A 23,690-nucleotide genomic window follows, 5' to 3' on the forward strand; every position below is an offset into this window, starting at 1 on the left:
AGGGTTGACTTAGTCCTTGGTGCGGCTCCGATAGCCAAGGCACCATATCGGTTGGCTCCTCCCGAGATGCAGGAGTTGTCTACGCAGCTGCAAGAGCTGCTAGACAAGGGTTTCATCAGGCCGAGCAGTTCACCATGGGGAGCCCCGATCCTATTTGTGAAGAAGAAGGATGGGTCACATCGCATGTGTATAGACTACCGGGAGCTGAACAAGGTAACGGTGAAGAACTGTTACCCACTTCCGAGGATAGATGATTTGTTTGATCAACTTCAGGGAGCATCTTGGTTCTCCAAGATTGATCTGCGGTGAGGTTATCACCAGATGCGAGTCAGGGACGATGATGTGCAGAAGACAACTTTTAGGACTCGCTACGGACATTATGAGTTTGTGGTGATGCCGTTTGGGCTCACCAATGCTCCAGCCGCGTTCATGGACCTCATGAACCACATGTACAGACCAATGTTGGATCGGTCTGTAATAGTCTTCATTGATGACATCTTGGCTTACTCCAAGACTCAGGAGCAACATGAGGAGCACCTGAGGGAGGTGCTGGAGACACTGAGGAGGGAGAGACTTCTTGAGAAGTTCTCCAAGTGTGAGTTCTGGTTGCGCGGGGTGTAGTTCATTGGGCATCTCGTCAACCAGAAGGGTATTCTGGTCGATCCGACCAAGATAGAGGCCGTGATGCAGTGGGATATTCTGAGGTCTCCATCTGAGATTCGGAGTTTCCTGGGTCTAGCGGGTTATTACAGGAGATTTATCCATGACTTCTCCAAGATTGCAGTTCCTTTGACCCGACTGACCAAGAAGTCGGTGGTGTTCCGTTGGGGGCCTGAGCAGCAGGAAGCCTTCGAGACCCTTAGACAGCGGTTATGCGAGGCACCGATTCTGATCTTTCCAGATGGAGTTGATGACTTCGTAGTTTACTGTGATGCTTCGATCACAGGCATGGGAGTAGTTTTGATGCAGCGGGGCCATGTGATAGCTTATGCGTCAAGGCAGCTAAAGCCTCATGAGGCTAACTATCCGACTCACAATTTAGAGTTGGGGGCTGTGGTTTTCTCCCTCGAGATTTGGCGGCATTACCTCTACGGGGTCCGATGTACCATTTACACGGACCATAAGAGTTTGAGGTACCTCATGGATCAACCGAATCTGAACATGAGGCAGCGCAGGTGGTTAGATGTGGTAAAGGATTATGATTGTGAGATCCTTTACCACCCAGGCAAGGCCAACGTGGTGGCCGATGCCTGAGCCGCAAGGCAGTAGTTGCCCCGATTCGAGACACTTTTTTTAGGATGACAGTGATTACTCCATTGTTGGAGCAGATTAGAGAGATGCATGTGGAGGGCCTGAAGGAGGAGCGCCAGAAGTGCGAGAGGATTGTGGGACGGGTGGCTTCATTTGATTATGACAGTCGAGGGTTGTTGACCCTGCATGGGAGGGTCCGGGTTCCGTACTGGGGCGGAGTACGACAGGTTTTGATGGATGAGGCCCATAAATCGAGGTTCTCCATCCATCCGGGGGCGACGAAGATATACAAAGATCTTTGAACCGATTACTGGTGGCCCTGCATGAAGCGGGATGTAGCTTGGTACGTAGAGAGATGCCTAACCTGTAGGAAGGTCAAGGCAGACCACCAGAGCCCTCACGGCAAGATGCAGCCGTTAGACATCCTCGTATGGAAGTGGGAGGACATTACTATGGATTTCATCACTAAGCTTCCCAGGACCGCACGTGGGGTCGATTCGATATGGGCCATCGTGGATCAGTTGACCAAGAGCGCTCACTTTATACCGATCCTAGAGCATATCGGCCGAGAAATTGACTGAGATTTATGTGCGAGAGGTAGTGGCGCGGAATGGAGTGCCTGTCTCGGTGATGTCAGATCGAGATGTCCGTTTTACTTCCAGATTTTGGAAGTGGTTTCACGATGATATGGGTACTCATCTCCATTTCAGCACCGTTTTCCACCCACAGACAGACGGACTGAGCGAGAGGACGATTCAGACTCTCGAGGACATACTTCGTGCATGTGTCTTAGATTTCGGTGGCAGTTGGGATACATATCTTCCGTTAGCAGAATTTTCGTATAATAACAGTTATCACGCTAGTATAGACCGGCCTCCCTTCGAGATGCTCTACGGGAGGAAGTGTAGGACCCCAATCTGCTGGGGTGAGGTCGGTCAGAGGGTCATGGGGAGTACGGAGGTAGTACTCAAGACCATAGAGCGGATCCAGCAGGTTCGGAACACACTCCAGACTGCTCAGAGTCGGCAAAAGAATTACGCCTACAAGCGGCGTTCAGACTTGGAGTTTCAGGTGGGCGACATGGTCCTCCTGAAGGTGTCACCTTGGAAAGATGTCATCCGGTTCCGAAAGCAGGGCAAGTTGGGCCCTAGGTATATTGGTCCTTTCAGGGTTATAGCCCGGGTGGGAAAGGTGGCATATCGACTGGATCTTCCGGCAGAGCTCAGTCAGATCCACAACACTTTCCATGTTTCTTAGTTACGGAAGTGCTTAGCGGATGAGTCAGCAGTTGTACCTTTAGAGGATATTCAGGTAGATGACAGCCTGAACTACATCGAGAGACCAGTGGCTATCCTCGACATGAAGACGAAGGAGCTGAGGAAAAAGAGAGTGGAGCTGGTGAAGGTGTAGTGGCAGCACCGCAAGGGCTCAGAGTAGACCCGGGAGCCCGAGGAGGAGATGAGGAAGCACTACCGGGAGTTGTTTCCGGATGCAGCAGACTTCGAGGATGAAGTCTAATTCAAGTGGGGGTGAATTGTAACGACTGTCATTTGAGGTATTAATTATTAAATATTTCTTAAATTATTGTTACGCTAAAAATGGATATAAGGACTTTTGGAGTGGACTTAAGCAAGTAGGCCAAAGATTTGGGCCGCCCATAAGACGTACGCTGGGCGTAGCCTTGGTGTACGCGGGGTGTAGAGGCGCATTGGATGCGGGGGACGCAGCGTACCACAAGTACGCGCAGCGTACGTGAGAAGATGCCAAAACCCTAATTTTTAGGGTTTAAGACACATAAATACCCCATTATAGCCAACCTTGGCCTCCTTACCAGCCCCTCACCCTCAAAAACCAAAACTACCCTCTCCTACTCCATTCTTGTGTGTGTTTGGCATTTTGAAGCTTACTTTGGTAAAGAATAGCTTGGAAGAAGAGAAGAGAAGTTGGAGAAGAAGAACTTGAGTATCTTGAGCTCAAGGATCTGGGATTATCTCATCTTTTGGCACTCAAAGGAGGTATAAAGCTTCCAACTTTCCTCATGTATGCTTAGATCTAGGGTAGAGATGTTTTGGATCTTTTTAGTCTCAAGAATGGAACTTTATGACTCAAACTCGTTTCTAGGTCTAGGGTTGCCACCCTTAGTGACATATGAGTCCCTTAAGCAGTAAAGTTTCAATCTTTAAGGTCCATTTGTGACCATGCATGAGATCTAGCCATTTGCATGGAAGTATGTTGCTATTTTCCAAGTTTGGGTTCATTTGGTGGGTTGCAAGCCACCAAGTAATCGACTTTATGGATTAAGACGTAGAAGAGGACTTGGATCTGTGGTTATAGCCTCTAAAGTTGAGTATTAAGTTCTTAATGGGAAAAGTGGCTTAACAGGGTAGTACGCTGCGCGTACCAGCCAGTACGCACAACATACAAGCCACAAAGCAGGTACGCGCTGCATACAGTGGAGTACGCCCCGCATACTCAACAAAGTTGGGCTTTTTATCTTTTGGGCCTCAGATTGGGCCAACCTTTAGAATTATCAGCTATTGGGCCTTAGTGGGCCATCAAAAGTCTGATTTTGGACTAAGGACATGTTTGAGCTTGGGGAAGGCCTATTTGAGAAGTTGGGCCCAATTTAGAAAATTGGGCCATTAGTGGGCCTTTAGTGGGCCATTAGTGGACTTAGAAAGATTAGTTGGAATTGGGCCTTGGATATGGTCCAAAATTAGAGCAAGGGTAAAATGGTCACTTTACCCTTAGAAGGATTCTCAGTTTTCTGACTAAGTATTATTGTGTAGAGTTAGTCGGGGAGTCGTGGGAGCAGCCAGCATAGATTCCTCACGCACGAGTTCAACATCCAGTTTGAGAGGTGAGTTTCTCTCCAGTACGAACGGGTCTAAGGCCACAATGTTGGCCCGTTTATATGTTAGTAGTTTCGGAGTACGGTCCGATGCCGGGGCGGTCCCCAGAAGAGTATATGTATGCTTGATGTCTTTGTGATTCATGCATGTTATGTGTTCCGGGGTAAGCACGATGTCGGGGCAAGCCCGATGTATGCTAGTGTATATGTTATGTGTTATGTGTTCCGGGGTAAGCCCGATGCTGGGGCAAGCCCGATGCATGTTAGCTTATATGTTATGTGTTACGTGTTCCGGGCTTTGGTCTGATGCGGGGGTAAGCCTGATGTATGTTATATGCTTATGTTATGTGTTTATGATATATGTTATGTTGTGTATGTGTCGGGGTAAGCCCGATGCCGGGGCAAGTCCGATGCCCGACGTGGTGTGATGCCGGGGTGAGCCCGATGTCGGGCAGGAGTCTGATTCCGGGTAAGCCGATGCCATGTCCGTCCCGATGCAGCTGAGCGGTGTCCCAAAGTTTATGTTACATGTTATATGTTATGTGTATGGTATGTGGTAGTTTGGGGGAGCTCACTGAGCTTCGTGCTTACAGTTTTCAGTTTGGTTTCAGGTACTTCAGCTAGCAAAGGGAAGGGCTCGGGATGATCGCATGGCACACACCACAGTTTTCTAGCCTGGGAGATTTACTCTGATATTTGATCTGATATTTTGATATGTTGACATATATTACTATATTTTGAGATACATGCTTATTATTTTATATAATGATGATGATAGTTATGGTTTCATTAATGATTTAAAAACGAAATTTTTGGACCGTATTTTTGGGATGTTACACCAGTTCTCCTGTCACATACCCTTAGCCTGAGCTTCCCTAATCAAGCTCACGAGTGGAGAATCCACAAATATCCTCATACATGCAGCTGGAACAGAAGATCCAGCCGACTTGCGGCTCAGGGCATCCGCAACCACATTCGCTTTACCCATATTGTAAAGGATCTCGCATTCATAATCCTTGACTACGTCCAACCACCTGCGTTGTCTCATGTTCAGGTTTGGCTGATCCATGATGTGTCTCAAGCTCTTGTGGTCCGTGTATTTTGTACAGCGGACCCCGTAGAGATAATGTCTCAAAATCTTGAGAGCGAATACCACCGCTCCCAACTCTAGATCATGTGTGGGGTATCTCGTCTCGTGCGGCTTTAGCTGTCACGAAGCATAGGCTATCACCCGTCCCCTCTGCATAAGGACTGCTCCTAATCCTGTGATCGATGCATCACAGAAAACCACGAAATCCTCAACTCCCTCAGGGAGTGTCAACACTGGCGCCTCGTAGAGTCGCCGTATTAGAGTCTCGAATGTAGTCTGTTGCTCAAGGCCCAACCGAAAATCCACCCCCTTTCTTCGTCAGATGAGTGAGGGGTACCGCAATCTTGGAGAAATCCTGTATGAATCTCCGTTAGTACCCTGCCAATCCCAAGAAGCTCCTGATATCCGAGGGATATTTCGGAATCTCCCACTGCATAACCGCCTTAATCTTGGTCGGGTCGAACAAAATCCCCTCCTGGTTCACGAGATGTCCAAGGAACTGAACCTCTCATAACCAAAACTCACACTTCGAGAACTTTCATAAAGTCGTTCTTGCCTCAGAACTCCCAATAGCTCGTAGAGATACTCCTCATGCTGCTCTCTGGTCTTGGAGTAAACCAAGATGTCATCTATAAACACAATGACTGAGCGATCGAGCATCGGTCCGTATACCCGATTCATCAGGTCCATAAATATTGTCGGTGCGTTGGTGAGCCCAAACGGCATCACCACGAACTCGTAATGTCCATAACGATTCCGGAATGCGGTATTCTCCACGTCCTCCTCCCTAACCCTGACCTAATGGTATCTGGACCTCAGGTTTATCTTGGAGAACCAAGATGCTCCCTACAACTGATCGAAAAGATCATCTATCCTCGGGAGTGGATAACGGTTCTTCACCGTTAACTTGTTCAACTCCTGGTAGTCAATGCACATCCTGTGTGAACCATCCTTCTTCATGACGAAGAGTATCGGTGCTCCCCACGGAGAACTGCTCGGACGGATGAACTGCTTGCCCAACAGTTCCTATAGCTGATATGACAGCTCGTGCATCTCGGGTGGTGCCAATCGGTATGGAGCCTTGGCGATAGAGGCCGCACCTGACACTAGGTCAATTTTGAACTCGACCTGCCTCTCCGGAGGCACTCCGGGTAACTCCTACGGAAACACATCAACGAACTCTCTAACAACCGGTACATCCGAAACTGAAATCTGATCCCTGACCCGCGTATCCACTACATACGCCAACTAACCCGCACACCCATGCTGAATATACTGTCTAGCCCTGGCAGCTGAGCAAAACCCTGAACCCAATCTGGTGCCCTCGCCGTAGATAGCCAGTTCTCCCCCACTTGGGGTTCGAACTACCACCCGCTGACGCTCACAGTCAATCATGGCATCGAAGTGACTCGACTAGTCCATACCCACAATCACACATACATCCCTCATGGGAATCGGAATCAAGTCTATCAGGAAGGATACCCCAAAGATCTCCAGAACGCAGCCCCTATAGACTGAAGAAGCAAAAATTCCGTGTTCGTTGGCGATTGATACTCGCAACAGACACTCTAGCTCTCCTAACGACAAACCGAATTCCCTACTTAACGATCGAGAGACAAATTACCGACTCGCCCCGGAGTCAAATAATACCAAAGCAGGAAAGGAGTTCACTAAAAATGTACCTAATCATTGGTACAAACATATAAGCATAAAACAAATATAATCAACAAGATAAGGGATAGAAACATACCAACAACCACATCCGGTGCTGTCCTGGCCTCCTCGGCTGTAAGCTGAAAGGCGCGTCCTCGAGCCTTCGGAGGCTCTGCTTTACCCTGACTCCCTTCAATAATCCTCAGTGTAGCCGGTGCTGGAGTGTGACAACCGTCAAATTCAAGTCAAAGTCAAAGTCAATAAGTCAAAGTCAACAAGTCAAACCGGTCAAACTTAATTAGTATTTGTATGCTAAAAGTTATTCTATGTATAAAAATGTGCATTTGTATGTCAAGAATTCAAGTGTCTCGAAGAATCTATGTGTTTAGCAATGTAAAAAAAACCTAAAAAGGGAGTTAAACGCATCAAAACACGACTAAGTACCCTTTCGGGGACTTAAAACAATCATAAACGAAGCATAACGGGTTTCACGAACCTTGCATTACGAGATTATACGATAATAATGGCTAAGTTTAAATCTCTCCAAGTATGTGGAATCTCTCCGAAATCTCTCCAAGTATGTGAAATCTCTCCCAAATCTCTCCAAGTATGTGAAATCTCTCCCAAATCTCTCCAAGTACGTGAAATCTCTCCCAAATCTCTCCAAGTATGTGAAATCTCTCCAAGTATGTGAAATCTGTCCAAGTATGTGAAATCTCTCCCAAATCTCTCCCAAAATCTCTCTCAAACTTCTTATAGTCATCCGGGTCATCCCGACCCTTAACTTGGCCAAAAACCGCTCAAAACGGGAAGTTACCTTGAAAAACAGCTTATTGGGACCGAAACCCTTCTTAGGAACCGAACCTCTTAGAGCCGAACCCTTCTATTAGAGACGAACCTCTTAGGAACCGAACTTGTCAGAAGCGAACCTGTCAGAACCGAACATCCGAACCGAAGCCTGCAGCCGAACCGAGCCCTGATACAACCGAAATAGACCGAGGGCTCGGTCTATTTCGCTTCCTTCACATTTTGGACCGAGACCCCCACCTTCGGTCCTTACTCCCTTCTCTCGATTCCTTCTCTACTTTTGGTCCTCAGCACTTCCAAGAGCCGAACCTCGCAGGTTCGGTCCATAATGTCCGGTTTTCGACTACTTTCGCTTCCTAGGCCCGTTTTTGACCTTTTTTACGGGATTTTTTCACCAAATTCATATTTTTACCATTTTTAACCCCCAAAACTCATATTTTATTTATTTTTCAAGAATTCTTAATTAAAAATCATTATTTTATAATAAGAGGAGTATTCTACCCCACAAGTGGGTCAAGTGTGCCCACTTGCCTCCATGTGTCATCCTCTCATTAGCCAACCTTATCCACATCACACAAACCAAGGCAAACATCACTTCAAACTTACAAGTTGCTCAAGCAACCTTCAATATATAGAAATCCCTGGAGGATTTCTTGGTTCACTTGATCATTTCAAACACTTACACTTCTCAAAACACCAAAAGAGTCTCATTTTCTCTCTACTTCCCACCACTTTGTGAAAGTGTTCTTGAGCTACTACTGCACTTTTTGGTAAGTATTCCATCTAAACTCAAGTGTTATTCCATAATTTCATAACACTCTTGGATCATCGACTCATATCTTAACACCAAAATTCGTTCTTAGGATCATCCAAGCTTTCACGTGTTCATCAAGCGTTCTTGACTTGATACTCCTTGTCTTCAACCTTCCATTCTTCAAGAAATCACTCAAGGTGAGTTCATACCCCTACATTTTCCCGTTTTCTTTAGTTTTCAGGGGGGAATACAAGTTAAAACACCAAAACATATTTGAAACTTAACTTGACAGCTTACAACAGAAAAGTTGTGACCTGTTCACGAACTGTTTTACCCAACTTAAACTTAATATTTTTCAAAGCTGTTTAATATGCATGTAGTTCAGGTTTATACCTTTAAAATGACTACTTACACATCTCCATACGATTTTTCTACAATTTATGGTGATTTTTACAAAACTGCCTATCACTGCAGCATCAAAGTCAGATCAGGTTGTGAAGATGAACATTTTCACCCTGGTTTGAGACCACCAAAAATTACGAACACAAGTTAAAACACCAAAACATATTTGAAACTTAACTTGACAACTTACAACAGAAAAGTTGTGACCTGTTCACGAACTGTTTTACCCAACTTAAACTTAATATTTTTCAAATCTGTTTAATATGCATGTAGTTCAGGTCTATACCTTTAAAATGACTACTTGCACATCTCCATACTATTTTTCTACAATTTATGGTGATTTTTACAAAACTGCCTATCACTGCAGCATCAAAGTCGGACCAGGTTGTGAAGATGAACATTTCCACCCTGGTTTGAGACCACCAACAATTATAGGAAAATTTATGGATACAGTAGACTCTTTTTCCAAATACTCAGACTTGACGGATTCAGTTTTCGACTTACGATGATTTTTCTATAAATATTCTAAAACAGTGACAGTTAAGGGTAAAACTGTCAAATACATGTTTAAGAGTTATTCACACCTTGTAACATGCTGAGCAAGGTGTGTACGATTTACACGTTGTATTTTAAATATCATTTTATGGAAATACAAAGACATGCATAACAAGGTTTCATTCAAACACACAACACTTTTGATAAACTATAATAGGTATAGTTTGAGCACTTCGTTTGACAAAGAAAACAATAACTCAATCGACTTACAAAACAAGTATTTCATTACACACTACGTGAACTTGTTAATAAATAAATTTGTGAGACTTTCTCCTTCGGGGTACTCTTAAGTACCACAGTAAAGTCCTGTAGTTATAATCAGAATCTCCTGGAGGGAGAGCGTGATAGTTGTGTATAGATCTATATTGGGTTTGACAAACCCGCACCTAAGCTGCTTGCAACAGCTAGACCACCAGGTCTGGGGTGACAAGTGTCATAACATTCCGACGCCTGAAGAACGTCGATTACAAGGTCTTCGAGTTTAGTATGGTTATAACATCTCACATGGGAAATTAACAAAACACACAGTTCACGGGGATTTAAGGAGTTTATTTAAATATAAAACCACACACACACACACGAGTATGACAAATTACTTACATACACTAAATCTTGGTCCAGTTAAGACTATAACAACCCTTTAGAAAATATTGGATTTTCTGGAAACAAACTTGTAACAAACAAAAAGGAACATCATTCATTTTTCATTCATAAATTTGCTTATGAACTCACCAGCTTTATGCTGATACTCTTTCAAAACAACTTGTATTCTCAGGTAATCAGTAAAACAAGAAATCACAAGATTTCAGAAGTCAAGACGCTAAGACGTAGATTCTTTTGTTATATTTTGACATCATATGTAATTTATTTGGAAACATGTACTTTTGAAACGATGTAACCTTTTAAATTATATTTATGATTGTTGTGTTTACTTTCTTCACTATGGTTATGATACTGAGCATGACGTCCTCCGCCCCCGAACGTTTCCGCCGTTCTGGTTTGGGGGTGTGACAGATTGGTATCAGAGCTTTGTTTATAGTGAACTAAGTATATCGAACCATGTAAGATATACAAACTATAAATACAACGGGACAAAAATTCTCTGACGTAGCTTTTCAAAAACACTTTAAAAATAAAAATTTATATTTTTATAAAAGTATTCGCACAATCGCACATACTAATTCAGTATCATAATGACAATAACATAAAAGTATCAAGACAAGTTGAACACCACGATTCAGCTTCGGGGTATGTAGTCAGATCTTGGATGAATATAGCCTGATCAACTATATTTAGCCAAGGTAGGACCAATGTATGCCGAAGAAGGATCATAATGAGCAAACAAGTCTTCAACTTACCAAAAACCTCGAGAATCAAACATAAAAATACTATAGGAGTATTTTAACTCAAAAACCGTAATAAGCACATTATAAATTGCGATAACTAACTTCTTATTCCCAAAAGTTCTCGCGATATCCTACTTATCCCTATTCTCGTAAAGGCGCAATGGCAGTATTTCACTTACCAGGTGATCCCTACTTTCCCAACCAAGGGAATGCCGGTTGGATTGTGGAAGACCCAGAGGAAGAACCCGAAGAAGAGCCCATGGAGGATGAGGAACCCATGGAAGAGGAAGAATCCGTAGACGGTGAAGAGGAACAAGACTCAGATGGAACCGACTCTGAACCCGAAGTTTACAATCCACACCCTGCCCCTATTCCTCCGCAACACTTCCAGGGCCCAGGAACTGGCACAACAACTCATCGACCATAAATCCAGCCATGGCACCGTGGCAACCACCACCGAACAAGCAAAAGGGGGGAACAACAAAAGAAAGTTCTGGAACAAGAAGAAGGGTCAACCTGCTCAAGACCCTGTCAAAAAGCAACAAGTAGTTGCGGTGCACGCTGCCACAACCACTGCCAACCCAACTCCGATAAGGCAATACGCCGGGAACCTACCCAAGTGCAACAAGTGCAGCTTTCACCACAACGGCGCCTGCCGTGAAATGCATTGCACCAACTGTAACAACAAGGGGCACACCGCCCGATTTTGTAGAACTCCGGTCCAACAGAATGCATAAGCCGCCAACGCCGGAGCAAGTCGAACCTGGTATGGTTGTGGAGAGGCAGGACACCTCAAACGTAACTGCCCAAAGACAAGAAACCCCAACCCCGGCGAAGTGGGCAGAGTTCTGGCGATAGGTCATAAGGAAGACGTCGCAGATCCAACTATGGTTACCGGTACATTCCTCCTCAACAATACATACGCATGCATTCTTTTCTATAGTGGCGTGGAGAAAAGCTTCGTGAGCCACCAATTTAAACGCTCGCTTAATCAAACACCCCAAACACTAAAAGACACATTCACCGTAGAAATGGCTAACGGAAAAACAGAGAACACTAACAAAATTTACATCGGGTGTACCCTAACCTTAAACAATCACTCTTTCCAAATCGACCTTATGCCGGTCACCATAAAAATTTTGATGTTATCATTGGCATGGATTGGTTATGCCCTCACCATGCTGAAATCCTATGTCATGAAAAGGTCGTTCGCCTTAATCTGCCGAGTGGCGAAACTCTCGTTGTCTATGGCGACAAATCTAGTTCAAACTTTCAGATCATCTCTTGTGTCAAGGCTCAAAAGTATCTCCGCAAGGAATACCACGCCTTCCTAGCCCACGTCGTAGACAAGGAACAAGGAGTGAAAGACATTAAGGACATTCCGGAGGTCTGTGATTTCCCTGATGTATTCCCAGAAGACCTTCCAGGAGTGCCCCCTCCTCGACAAGTCGAATTCTGAATCGACTTAATTCCTGGAGCTACCCCCGTAGCTAAGTCACCATATCGCCTAGACCCAGCCGAAATGCAGGAACTGTCCAGTCAACTGAACGAACTGCTGAGCAAGGGCTTCATTAGACCAAGCTTCTCGCATTGGGGAGCACCGGTTTTGTTCGTCAAGAAGAAGGACGGATCGTTCCGCATGTGCATTGACTACCGTGAATTAAACAAACTCACCATTAAAAACCAATACCCTTTGCCTCGAATCGATGACCTCTTCGACCAGCTACAAGGAGCAAGTTTCTTCTCAAAGATTGACCTTAGATCTGGGTACCATCAACTACGAGTTCAAGAGGAGGATATTCCCAAGACAACTTTCAGAACGCACTATGGTCACTACGAATTTGTAGTGACGCCTTTCGGCTTAACAAATGCACCCGCAGCGTTTATGGACCTGATGAATCGGGTGTGTCGACCTTACTTAGAAAAGTTCGTGATTGTTTTCATCGATGATAGACTAGTCTACTCCCGAAGTAAGGAAGAACACAACCAGCATTTACGTCGAGTCCTGGAGACGCTGAGGGCGGAGAAATTGTACGCAAAGTTCTCAAAGTGTGAGTTCTGGATTCGAGAGGTGAATTTCCTCAGACATGCAGTCAGCAAGGAAGGAATCCATGTGGACCCTTCAAAGATCAAGGCAATTGAAAGCTGGGCAGCACCAAGAACACCCACGAAGATCCGACAATTTTTAGGACTCGCCGGTTACTATCGAAGGTTCATTCAAAACTTCTCCAAAATCGCAAAACCACTCACCACCTTGACTCAAAAAGGAGTGACTTTCGTCTGGGGGGATAAGCAAGAGGCTGCGTTCCAAACACTGAAACGAACTCTGTGCAGTGCTCCGATCTTGTCCTTACCAGATGGAACCGAAGACTTTATGGTTTATTGCGATGCGTCAAACCAAGGTCTAGGATGTGTGTTAATGCAACGAGGAAAGGTCATTGCCTACACCTCAAGACAACTGAAGACACACGAGGTAAACTACACGACACACGATCTCGAATTAGGAGCAGTAGTTTTCGCCTTAAAAATCTGGAGACATTACCTCTACGGCACTAAGTGCACTATCTTTACTGATCACAAAAGCCTTCAGCATATCCTCAATAAAAAATAACTCAACATGAGACAAAGACGATGGGTGAAATTACTAAACGATTACGAATGTGAGATTTGTTATCACCCCAGAAAAGCCAACGTGGTTGCAGACGCCTTGAGCAGAAAATAATACTCGGGCCGCCGAGTAAAGGCGTTAACCATGACCATCCATTCCTACCCGTCCGCACAAATCAAAGAGGCCCAGGAAGAATCCTTGAAGCAAAAAAACGTGACAGGTGAAGCGTTGAGAGCAATGGACAAAAATCTTGTAGTCAGGGATGACGGCGTTCGTTGTTTCATGAACCGGATCTGGACACCGAAATTTGGTGGATTCAGGGACATTGTCATGAACGAAGCTCATAAAACTCGCTACTCCGTGCATCCCGGCTCAGACAAGATGTACTTAGACCTCAAGAAACTGTATTGGTGGCCGAACATGAAAGACGAAATAGCCACCTTTGTGGGCAAGTGCCTAACTTGCGCTAAGTTTAAGGTAGAGTATCAAAAGCCCTCGGGACTACATCAACAACCAGAGATACCCGAGTGGAAGTGGGAGCAGATTACGATGGATTTCATTACCAAGTTACCTAATACCACGGGTGGACTTGACACCATTTGGGTAATCGTCGACAAATTAACCAAATCCGCACACTTCCTACCAATAAAGAGACAGAAAAAATGGAGAAACTGACAAGGCTCTACATTAAAGAAGTCGTGCGACTTCACAGAGTACAGATATCCATTATCTCCGATAGAGATAGTCGGTTCACGTCACGATTCTGACAGTCACTGCAAAAGTCTTTGGGAACTAGGCTGGACATGAGTACAGCCTACCACCCACAGACTGACGGGCAGAGTGAAAGAACCATTCATACGTTAGAGGACATGCTAAGAGCTTGTGTGATAGACTTTGGTAAAGCTTGGGATACTCATTTACCTCTTATTGAATTTTCCTACAATAATAGTTATCACACTAGCATCAAAGTTGCTCCGTTCGAAGCTCTCTATGGCCGTAAGTGCAGATCACCCCTGTGCTGGGCTGAGGTGGGCGATACGCAACTAGCAAGAGGGCAAGTCCCTAACAGCGCGCTCACTGGCCCAGAGATCATAAGGGAAACAACCAAAAAGATCGTCCAAATTCGAGAACGAATTAAGGCTTCACAAGACCGACAAAAGAGCTACGCGGATAAGAGACGAAAACCTTTAGAGTTCCAAGTTGGGGATCGAGTACTTATAAAAGTATCACCTTGGAAGGGATTAATACGCTTCGGAAAACGTGGGAAACTAAATCCAAGGTATATCGGACCATTCGAAATCCTCGCCAGGATTGGTCCGGTGGCATACAAGCTACGATTACCACAGGAACTCAATCACGTTCATCCTACCTTTCATGTGTCAAACGTGAAGAAATGTTTGTCTGATGAGACCCTTGTCATTCCTTTGGAAGAAATTGAGATCAACGAGAACCTCCACTTTGTAGAGGAACCTGTTGAAATCATGGACCACGAGGTCAAATCGACGAAACAAAGCCACATTCCTACCGTAAAGGTCCGGTGGAACGCCAAGCAAGGACCCGAATTTACTTGGGAACGTGAGGACCAAATGAAACAAAAGTACCCACATCTATTCCCCAACCCTTGAAGTCCCACTCAAAATTCAAATTTCGGGACGAAATTCCTTCTATCGGGGGGATAATGTGACAACCGTCAAATTCAAGTCAAAGTCAAAGTCAATAAGTCAAAGTCAACAAGTCAAACCGGTCAAACTTAATTAGTATTTGTATGCTAAAAGTTATTCTATGTATAAAAATGTGCATTTGTATGTCAAGAATTCAAGTGTCTCGAAAAATCTATGTGTTTAGCAACGTAAAAAAAAAAACCTAAAAAGGGAGTTAAACGCATCAAAACACGACTAAGTACCCTTTCGGGGACTTAAAACAATCATAAACGAAGCATAACGGGGTTCACGAACCTTGCATTACGAGATTATACGATAATAATGGCTAAGGTTAAATCTCTCCCAAATCTTTCCAAGTATGTGGAATCTCTCCAAGTACGTGAAATCTCTCCCAAATCTCTCCAAGTATGTGAAATCTCTCCCAAATCTCTCCAAGTATGTGAAATCTCTCCCAAATCTCTCCAAGTATGTGAAATCTCTCCCAAATCTCTCCAAGTATGTGAAATCTCTCCAAGTATGTGAAATCTCTCCCAAAATCTCTCTCAAACTTCTTATAGTCATCCGGGTCATCCCGACCCTTAACTTGGCAAAAAACCGCTCAAAACGGGAAGTTACCTTGAAAAACAGCTAATTGGGGCCGAAACCCTTAGGAACCGAACCTCTTAGAGCCGAACCCTTCTATTAGAGACGAACCTCTTAGGAACCGAACTTGTCAGAAGCGAACCTGTCAGAACCGAACATCCGAACCGAAGCCTGCAGCCGAACCGAGCCCTGATACAACCGAAATAGACCGAGGGCTCGGTCTATTTCGCTTCCTTCACATTTCGGACCGAGACCCCCACCTTCGGTCCCTACTCCCTTCTCTCGGTTCCTGCTCGACTTTTGGTCCTCAACCCTTCCAAGAGCCGAACCTCGCAGGTTCGGTCGATAATGTCCGGTTTTCGACTACTTTCGCTTCCTAAGCCCGTTTTTGACGGGATTTTTTCACCAAATTCATATTTTTACCATTTTTAACCCTCAAAACTCATATTTTATTTATTTTTCAAGGATTATTAATTAAAAATCATTATTTTATAATAAGAGGAGTATTCTACCCCACAAGTGGGTCAAGTGTGCCCACTTGCCTCCATGTGTCATCCTCTCATTAGCCAACCTTATCCACATCACACAAACCAAGGCAAACATCACTTCAAACTTACAAGTTGCTCCAGCAAGCTTCAATATATAGAAATCCCTGGAGGATTTCTTGGCTCACTTGATCATTTCAAACACTTACACTTCTCAAAACACCAAAAGAGTCTCATTTTCTCTCTACTTCCCACCACTTTGTGAAAGTGTTCTTGAGCTACTACTGCACTTTTTGGTAAGTATTCCATCTAAACTCAAGTGTTATTCCATAATTTCATAACACTCTTGGATCATCGAATCATATCTTAACACCAAAAATCGTTTTTAGGATCATCCAAGCTTTCACGTGTTCATCAAGCGTTCTTGACTTGATACTCCTTGTCTTCAACCTTCCATTCTTCAAGAAATCACTCAAGGTAAGTTCATACCCCTACATTTTCCCATTTTCTTTAGTTTTCAGGGGGGAATACAAGTTAAAACACCAAAACATATTTGAAACTTAACTTGACAGCTTACAAAAGAAAAGTTGTGACCTGTTCACGAACTGTTTTACCCAACTTAAACTTAATATTTTTCAAATCTGTTTAATATGCATGTAGTTCAGGCATATACCTTTAAAATGACTATTTGCACATCTCCATACGATTTGTCTACAATTTATGGTGATTTTTACAAAACTGCCTATCACTGCAGCATCAAAGTCGGACCAGGTTGTGAAGATGAACATTTTCACCCTGTTTTGAGACCACCAAAAATTATAGGAAAATTTATGGATACAGTAGACTCTTTTTCCAAATACTCAGACTTTACGGATTCAGTTTTGGACTTACGATGATTTTTCTATAAATATTCGAAAACAGTGACAGTTAAGGGTAAAACTGTCAAATACATGTTTATGAGTTATTCACACCTTGTAACATGCTGAGCAAGGTGTGTACGATTTACACGTATTTTAAATATCATTTTATGGAAATACAAAGACATGCATGAAAAGGTTTCATTCAAACACACAACACTTTTGATAAACTATAATAGGTATAGTTTGAGCACTTCGTTTGACAAAGAAAACAATAACTCAATCGACTTACAAAACAAGTATTTCATTACACACTACATGAACTTGTTAATAAATAAATTTGTGAGACGTTCTCCTTCGGGGTACTCTTAAGTACCACAGTAAAGTCCAGTAGTTATAATCAGAATCTCCTGGAGGGAGAGAGTGATAGTTGTGTAAAGATCTATATTGGGTCTGACAAACCCACACCTAAGCTGCTTGCAACAGCTAGACCGCCAGGTCTGGGGTGACAAGTGTCATAACATTCCTACGCCTGAAGAACGTTGAGTATGAGGTCTTCGAGTTTATTATGGTTATAACATCTCACATGGGAAATTAACAAAACACACAGTTCACGGGGATTTAAGGAGTTTTATTTAAATATAAAACCACACACACACACGAGTATGACGAATTACTAACATACACTAAATCTTGGTTCAGTTAAGACTATAACAACCCTTTAGAAAATATTGGATTTTCCGGAAACAAACTTGTAACAAACAAAAAGGAACATCATTCATTTTTCATTCATAAATTTGCTTATGAACTCACCAGCTTTATGCTGATACTCTTTCAAAACAACTTGTATTCTCAGGTAATCAGTAAAACAGGAAATCACAAGATTTCTGAAGTCAAGACGCTAAGACGTAGATTCTTTTGCTATATTTTGACATCATATGTAATTTATTTGGAAACATGGACTTTTGAAACGATGTAACCTTTTAAATTATATTTATGATGGTTGTGTTTACTTTCTTCACTATGGTTATGATACTGAGCATGACGTCCTCCGCCCCCGAACGTTTCCGCCGTTCTGGTTTGGGGGTGTGACATGGAGCCTGCTCCGGCCTGGAAGCTAGTAGGGGACACTAGGCCTTCATATGGCCTACCTGCTCACAATGGTAACAAAGTCTGACCCCAGAAGCTGTAGTCTGCTGCCTACAATACCTAGAAATGTGGCCCTTCTTGCCACACTTGTGACACCCGCTACTAGATCGACAAACCCCAGAATGAGCCTTCCCGCACATCCCACAAGTGCGGCCGGGCTGACCTCTAGACCTAGAATCAGCAGTCTTGGACCTCTTCGGTGCCGGCTGCGATTGCGTCGGGGCCTGCCTCTACTCTCTCAACTGCAGCTCAATCTCAAGCTCACGCCGCCTAGCGGCCTCCTGTAACTCCAATAATGTGTCACATCGCTGGGTAGCAACAAACTGTTTGATGTCAGTCTTGAGCATGCTCAGATAACGAGTCATCTGAGCCTGCTTAGATGCAAACTCCAGGCAAAACATCGCCCTCTCAGTGAATGATATTGCCATATTTATACATATTTTTAGGCAATATTTATTTACATTTTTATTAATAATTTCATTATTTGCATAGAATAATTGTAGTTATAAGCTAAAATTATATTTTGCAGCCAAATAGAAGCATTTTCAAAGATAGGGACGGAAATTGAAAAAACATGGAACTTTGGAGGCTTGAAGGAAAGAAGAATGGAAAATTCAGCAAAATACGTACTCACGACGTGAAGAGTTCATGACTCACAACGTGAGTGGAGAATTCTAGAAGATATGCACCGGATGGAAGAAGAGTCCTTGCCGAATACGCTTATCTCATATTCACGACGTGAGACTTATTGGCTCACGACGTGAACGGGGAAAAATCAGAAATTATATATATCCTTGTCCATTACGACTTGAGGAGACTTTTGGCTGATAGAAGGCAGACCTAGAGACGATTTTAAGAGAGGAAGAAGTTCTGGAAAAGGTTTTTATCACCTAAGGAGAGAAAATCACATCAAAAGTTTATTTGTTTGGTACATTCATTATGACTTCTTTTAGGTTTTGTTTTTGTTTATTAGTTTCTATGAGCAGCTGAATCTAGCTACTCTTGTTTAGCTAGATGAAGCTTCTAACTTATGGTTTAGCTTATTGATAATGGATTTGCTTAGTTGGTAATTTGCTTGTGTTTGATTTGTACTACCTAGCATGTTAATATTTGTTTCTTTAGTTGCCTAAATTCATGTTCTGTGTAGCTTAGTGATTATTGAATTACATGAACTTGAAACCTAGTGATTTAGTGAACATTAAATTGCTAGAGCTAGGATCGACCAAAATCTTAGATAGTCATTGAAGTAAATAAATTTGGCTGTGCTAGAGAACATAAATTATGACCATAATTGTGTTTGCCTAATCTTACATAGTAAATTCATAATCTAAAACTTATTATGTGCTTGATTGTGTGTGACCATACGTAGTTTTACATGAATTAGTTTAATATTGGTAAATTTAGACTTAAATTACTAATACCATAATAACCAACTTGATAATCCATAATTGTTAGCTAACCATAAAGAAGAAATGGATTCGAACTAAACAAGAGTGTTTTAAATTATTGATTGAATTTGAGTTAAGTTCGTCTGATCTTGCAAAATCAGATAAAAACCCTTCATTTGTTAGTAATTAGGTTAATTTAGTAGTAGATAAATTAATTAGTCAACACCGTTCCCTGTGATCGACACCCGGCTTACCCAGCTATTCTATAATTTTGACTAGGTACACTGCCTAGGTGCAATTTAGTTAGTAAGGAAGTTAGGTTATATTTATTAAAATTAGGTGTAGCTATTTGCACGCATCATGTTTTTGGCGCCGTTGCCGGGGAACGACTTATTTGATTGTTTATTTATTTTGCTTTAAATTAATCGATCCTTTTTGTGGGGGTAAAACTGCAAAAAGTTATTTTTCAGTTTCATTATTTTTCTTCTTTCTTGCATTATAGAACTCACGACGTGAGCTTTATAGGCTCACGACGTGAATCCTGTGTTTCCTAGTTTTCTTTGTTTTTAGTTTGCTTTTCTATTTTAGTTCAGTTTTACATTTTTATTTTGTTCATTTTGCAGGAGTTCATGACCAGAGGGTCCAATACACCTTTGGTGCAACCTCTTGAAGATCCAGAGTCTGCCCTTCACAAAAAGAAAGATAAGAACGTGAAAGAGGATCAAACACCAAAGAAGACGCCTTTACAAGAGTTCAAGTCAGTGTTCTCAAAGAAGTCGGGGAAGAAAACGGGAGAATCAAGTTCATCTTCAAAGGACAAGAGCAAAATTGAAAGCTTAGATCAAATACCTATCCCAAACGAGTCGGAATACGAGTCCGAGAACGATTTTGGACTATATACGAGTGAACCCGAAGACGAGCCAAGCAACGAAATGGCGGACATTGAAGAAATGTCAATGGGAGCTTACAAGAAGCGTATTCGAGAAGATGTTGGTCCGGGATTAGTACAACCCGCGATTCTTGCCACTGCCACATTCGAGTTGAAGGGACACATCCTTAATGCACTAAAGGATATTCCGTTTTATGGAAAGGATCATGAGGATGCTTTTAAGCATCTGGATGAGGTCAACGACATTGCTGACTATTTTAATGTCCCGAATGTCAATGAAGATACTGTCTTGCTAAGGATACTACCAGTCACTTTCAAAGGAGCTGTAAAAGACTGGTTGAAAGCACTCTGATGTGTAAAAATTCACTCTAGTCTTAAATTTATAAGGTCGAAATTACCGATGCTAGAATTTACTACACGACTTAGGCAAGTGTACCTAATTGTAATTGTAATATAGCAATGGTAAGAACGGATGTCGAACACTTGGGGAAACGAGTATGATTTACGTTTAGACTATTTGTCGCTAATTAACTTAAAAGATAAGAAACTTGGGGGAATTTTTAGTAACGAGACAAATAATGAGAATTTTAACGATTAAAGTGTAAAAACAAATATAGAACAAGAATTGGTTTTTAAGAATCAAGAATGATAAGGATGCTTTCACTTAGATTTAATTCCACCTTTTAGTAATGAATGATTTATATTAAGTGCAATGGATATTATTAGTTATTTACCGATTTCTAAAATTGGTTAAAAATCATGATCTAATTTTTACCGTTTTGATAATAAAAATAATTAAAAACAATTGTCATGCAATTAACAATTTTATTAACAATATTTAATTCGTATCATGCAAACATTTGATCAAACTATTAATTTTAGTGGTCGTAAAAACTAATAGGAATCGTAAGTTGGTCATACGATACAAAATATACATGTTAAATTTTTAGTATTTTATTTTGCCTAATCCTAGGATTTTGTCCATCACTAGTCATAAATATCAATGGTCATGAAAAATTTATGATTCAAGATAATATATTTAAATTGATCCTTTAAAAATATTAACTTAGTTATAGGAAAATTTATTACAAAAATTCAACGTATAAAAATAAATGATCAAATATGCATGATAAAATAAATAACAATTAGTATCCGAATAATATAAATTAAATCATATTTTCAAGGTTTCATTATCCAAGTGAAAGCAAAAGGAATTTTAGCCCATAATTAAAGTTACAACATATATAGAAAACATATTGAGAATGTTAAACATTTCGATAAAACAAACCCGATGTAGTCCCTAATGCCACTGCAATCTTCAATTCCTTAGCTCTTTGACTCTTGAATCCCCAATTGTAGAAAATTGGTTCAAAGGTTGGAAGAAATTTGTGTATCAAAATGCATAATTGCAATGTCTTCTCTTTTCTTCCCCTCTTTTTCTTCCTCCCTTTTTGTGGTGAAAAATGGTGGTATTTATAGTAAAAATTGGGAGAATTAAATACCAAAAAGAAATAAATTGAGATTGGATCTAAGATCCAATCTAAATCTTATGAAAAAGAATTCAAAAGAAATAAAAAGATGGGAATAAAAGGTTGGAAAGTTTAAAGGTAGTGAATTATTGAGTATTGGTTGGAAAAGAATGGGTTTAAAATAGGAAAAAGTGGAGAAAAAATGGTTAAAAATGGAATGGAATCGGAATTGGCAAATCTGGAGGCCAAAACGACGTCGTTTAGGCATGAATAGTACCGAATCGAATTCTGGGTCGGAAACCGGGTCAACGCGCGGGTCGACACGCAGATCTTACGTGAGGTAATACGAATCGGATCTTCGGGTCGGATCGGGTCGAAGTCGGATGCGGATCAGAACCGAGTGATGTCGTCGATGACGTCATAATCGGAAAAAAAGCGCGGATCCTAAACCCGGGTCGGATCGGGTACGGATCGGAAATATTGGGTTAGTCTGTGAAGGGAAGTGGATGCGGGGCGGAGCGCTTCGGATATCGAGTCCCGGATCTGGGTCGCGATTTTGGATCAGGCCTTCTTTTGGGCTCCGGGTTTGGGCTCCTGGTTTGGGCTAAATCCGAATTGTTTCTTTTATATTTTTTTTCTTTTTGTAAATTAAATTAAATGAAATTAATTTAATTAATATAAATTATTTAGAAATTAAATAATTAATTCCCAATAATTTATTTTAATTAAACCTCATTAATTAATTTAAATTCTTTTTATATTTTTATTTTGTTTTCTTGACTCTCCAACGCGGCTATCTTTGAATTCTTTGACTTTTTGATCTTGTTTTTCTTCGTGTAATTTCTTTCACTTCTTTTTGCGGATTTTTGCACATTTTCTTCTCCTTTTTCTTCAGAAATGCTTTTTAGCTGTAAAATGGAATTTCAAACTTTATAAGTACCTTTTATCTTAAATCATACCAAAATATAGCTAAAAATACATAAATATCGCTCGAAATATATGTATAATTATTGCGATATCACACTCCCACCTGGTTCGATCACTACTTGGGCTCAAATGCGTGAGCAATTTCTAGATCAGTTTTGCCCACCATCCAAGATTGCTAAACTAAAGAAGGCAATAGCCAACTTTGAGCAACAACTGGGGAAGTCACTATACGAAGCATGGGAGCGTTACAAAGGATTGTTAAGGAATTGTCCCCAACATGATCTTAATATTCAACAAGAGACGTCTATCTTCTATGATGGGGTCAATATTATGACAAGGAAACTCCTTGATTCTCAAGGGCCATTAACAAAGAAAAATCCAAGGGAGGTCAAGGAGTTAGTTGAAGAATTCGCAAAACACTCTCGTGAGTACCACAACCCAAGATAAGATGGAGTAAAAGGCAGTGGAGGTGCACATTCTGAAGAGATGGCTGCTATGATGGCGATGTTGAATACTATGGACCGGAGATTGACCCAAATGGACCAATCAATTCATGCAATAAGAGTTGGATGTGAAAGGTGTAGTGGGCCACACTTGACTAAGGATTTCCATTTGGATGAACATGGGAACAAGAAGGCTCAAGTATGTTACTCGAGTGGGGACAAGTATGATGAAGATTGGAGAAAACCAAAGAAGGAGTGGCTGCCATACGATGAGTACAAGAAGCATAAGGAGGAAAAATACAGACAGACTGGCCGGGGCTTCTACCAAAAGGAGCAACCACCAGCTGAGAAGAAAGTTGATCTGGAAACCATGTTAGTTCGTTTCATGGAAGCTTCAGAGAAAAGACATGATGATACTGATGCAGTGCTAAAGGAACACATGAACATGATGAAAGAACAACACAAAATGATGATTGACTAGCAAGCCTCATTAAGAAATCATCAAGCATCAATCAATAATCTA

At 41.9% G+C, this 23,690-nt stretch overlaps 1 non-coding gene across 1 annotated transcript; it reads right to left on the reverse strand.

Annotated features, from left to right (window-relative positions):
- Positions 1 to 22,901: 22,901 nt before the first annotated feature.
- Positions 22,902 to 23,008, reverse strand: LOC145128077 (small nucleolar RNA R71). Its single transcript, XR_013716679.1, has one exon. It is a non-coding gene; the product is annotated as a small nucleolar RNA R71 (small nucleolar RNA).
- Between the last annotated feature and the right edge of the window lie 682 nt (positions 23,009 to 23,690).

The sequence above is a fragment of the Lactuca virosa genome, chromosome 7 (genome assembly GCF_052849685.1).
Source record: "Lactuca virosa cultivar CGN04683 chromosome 7, Lactuca_virosa_CGN04683_v6, whole genome shotgun sequence".
NCBI lineage: Eukaryota > Viridiplantae > Streptophyta > Magnoliopsida > Asterales > Asteraceae > Lactuca > Lactuca virosa.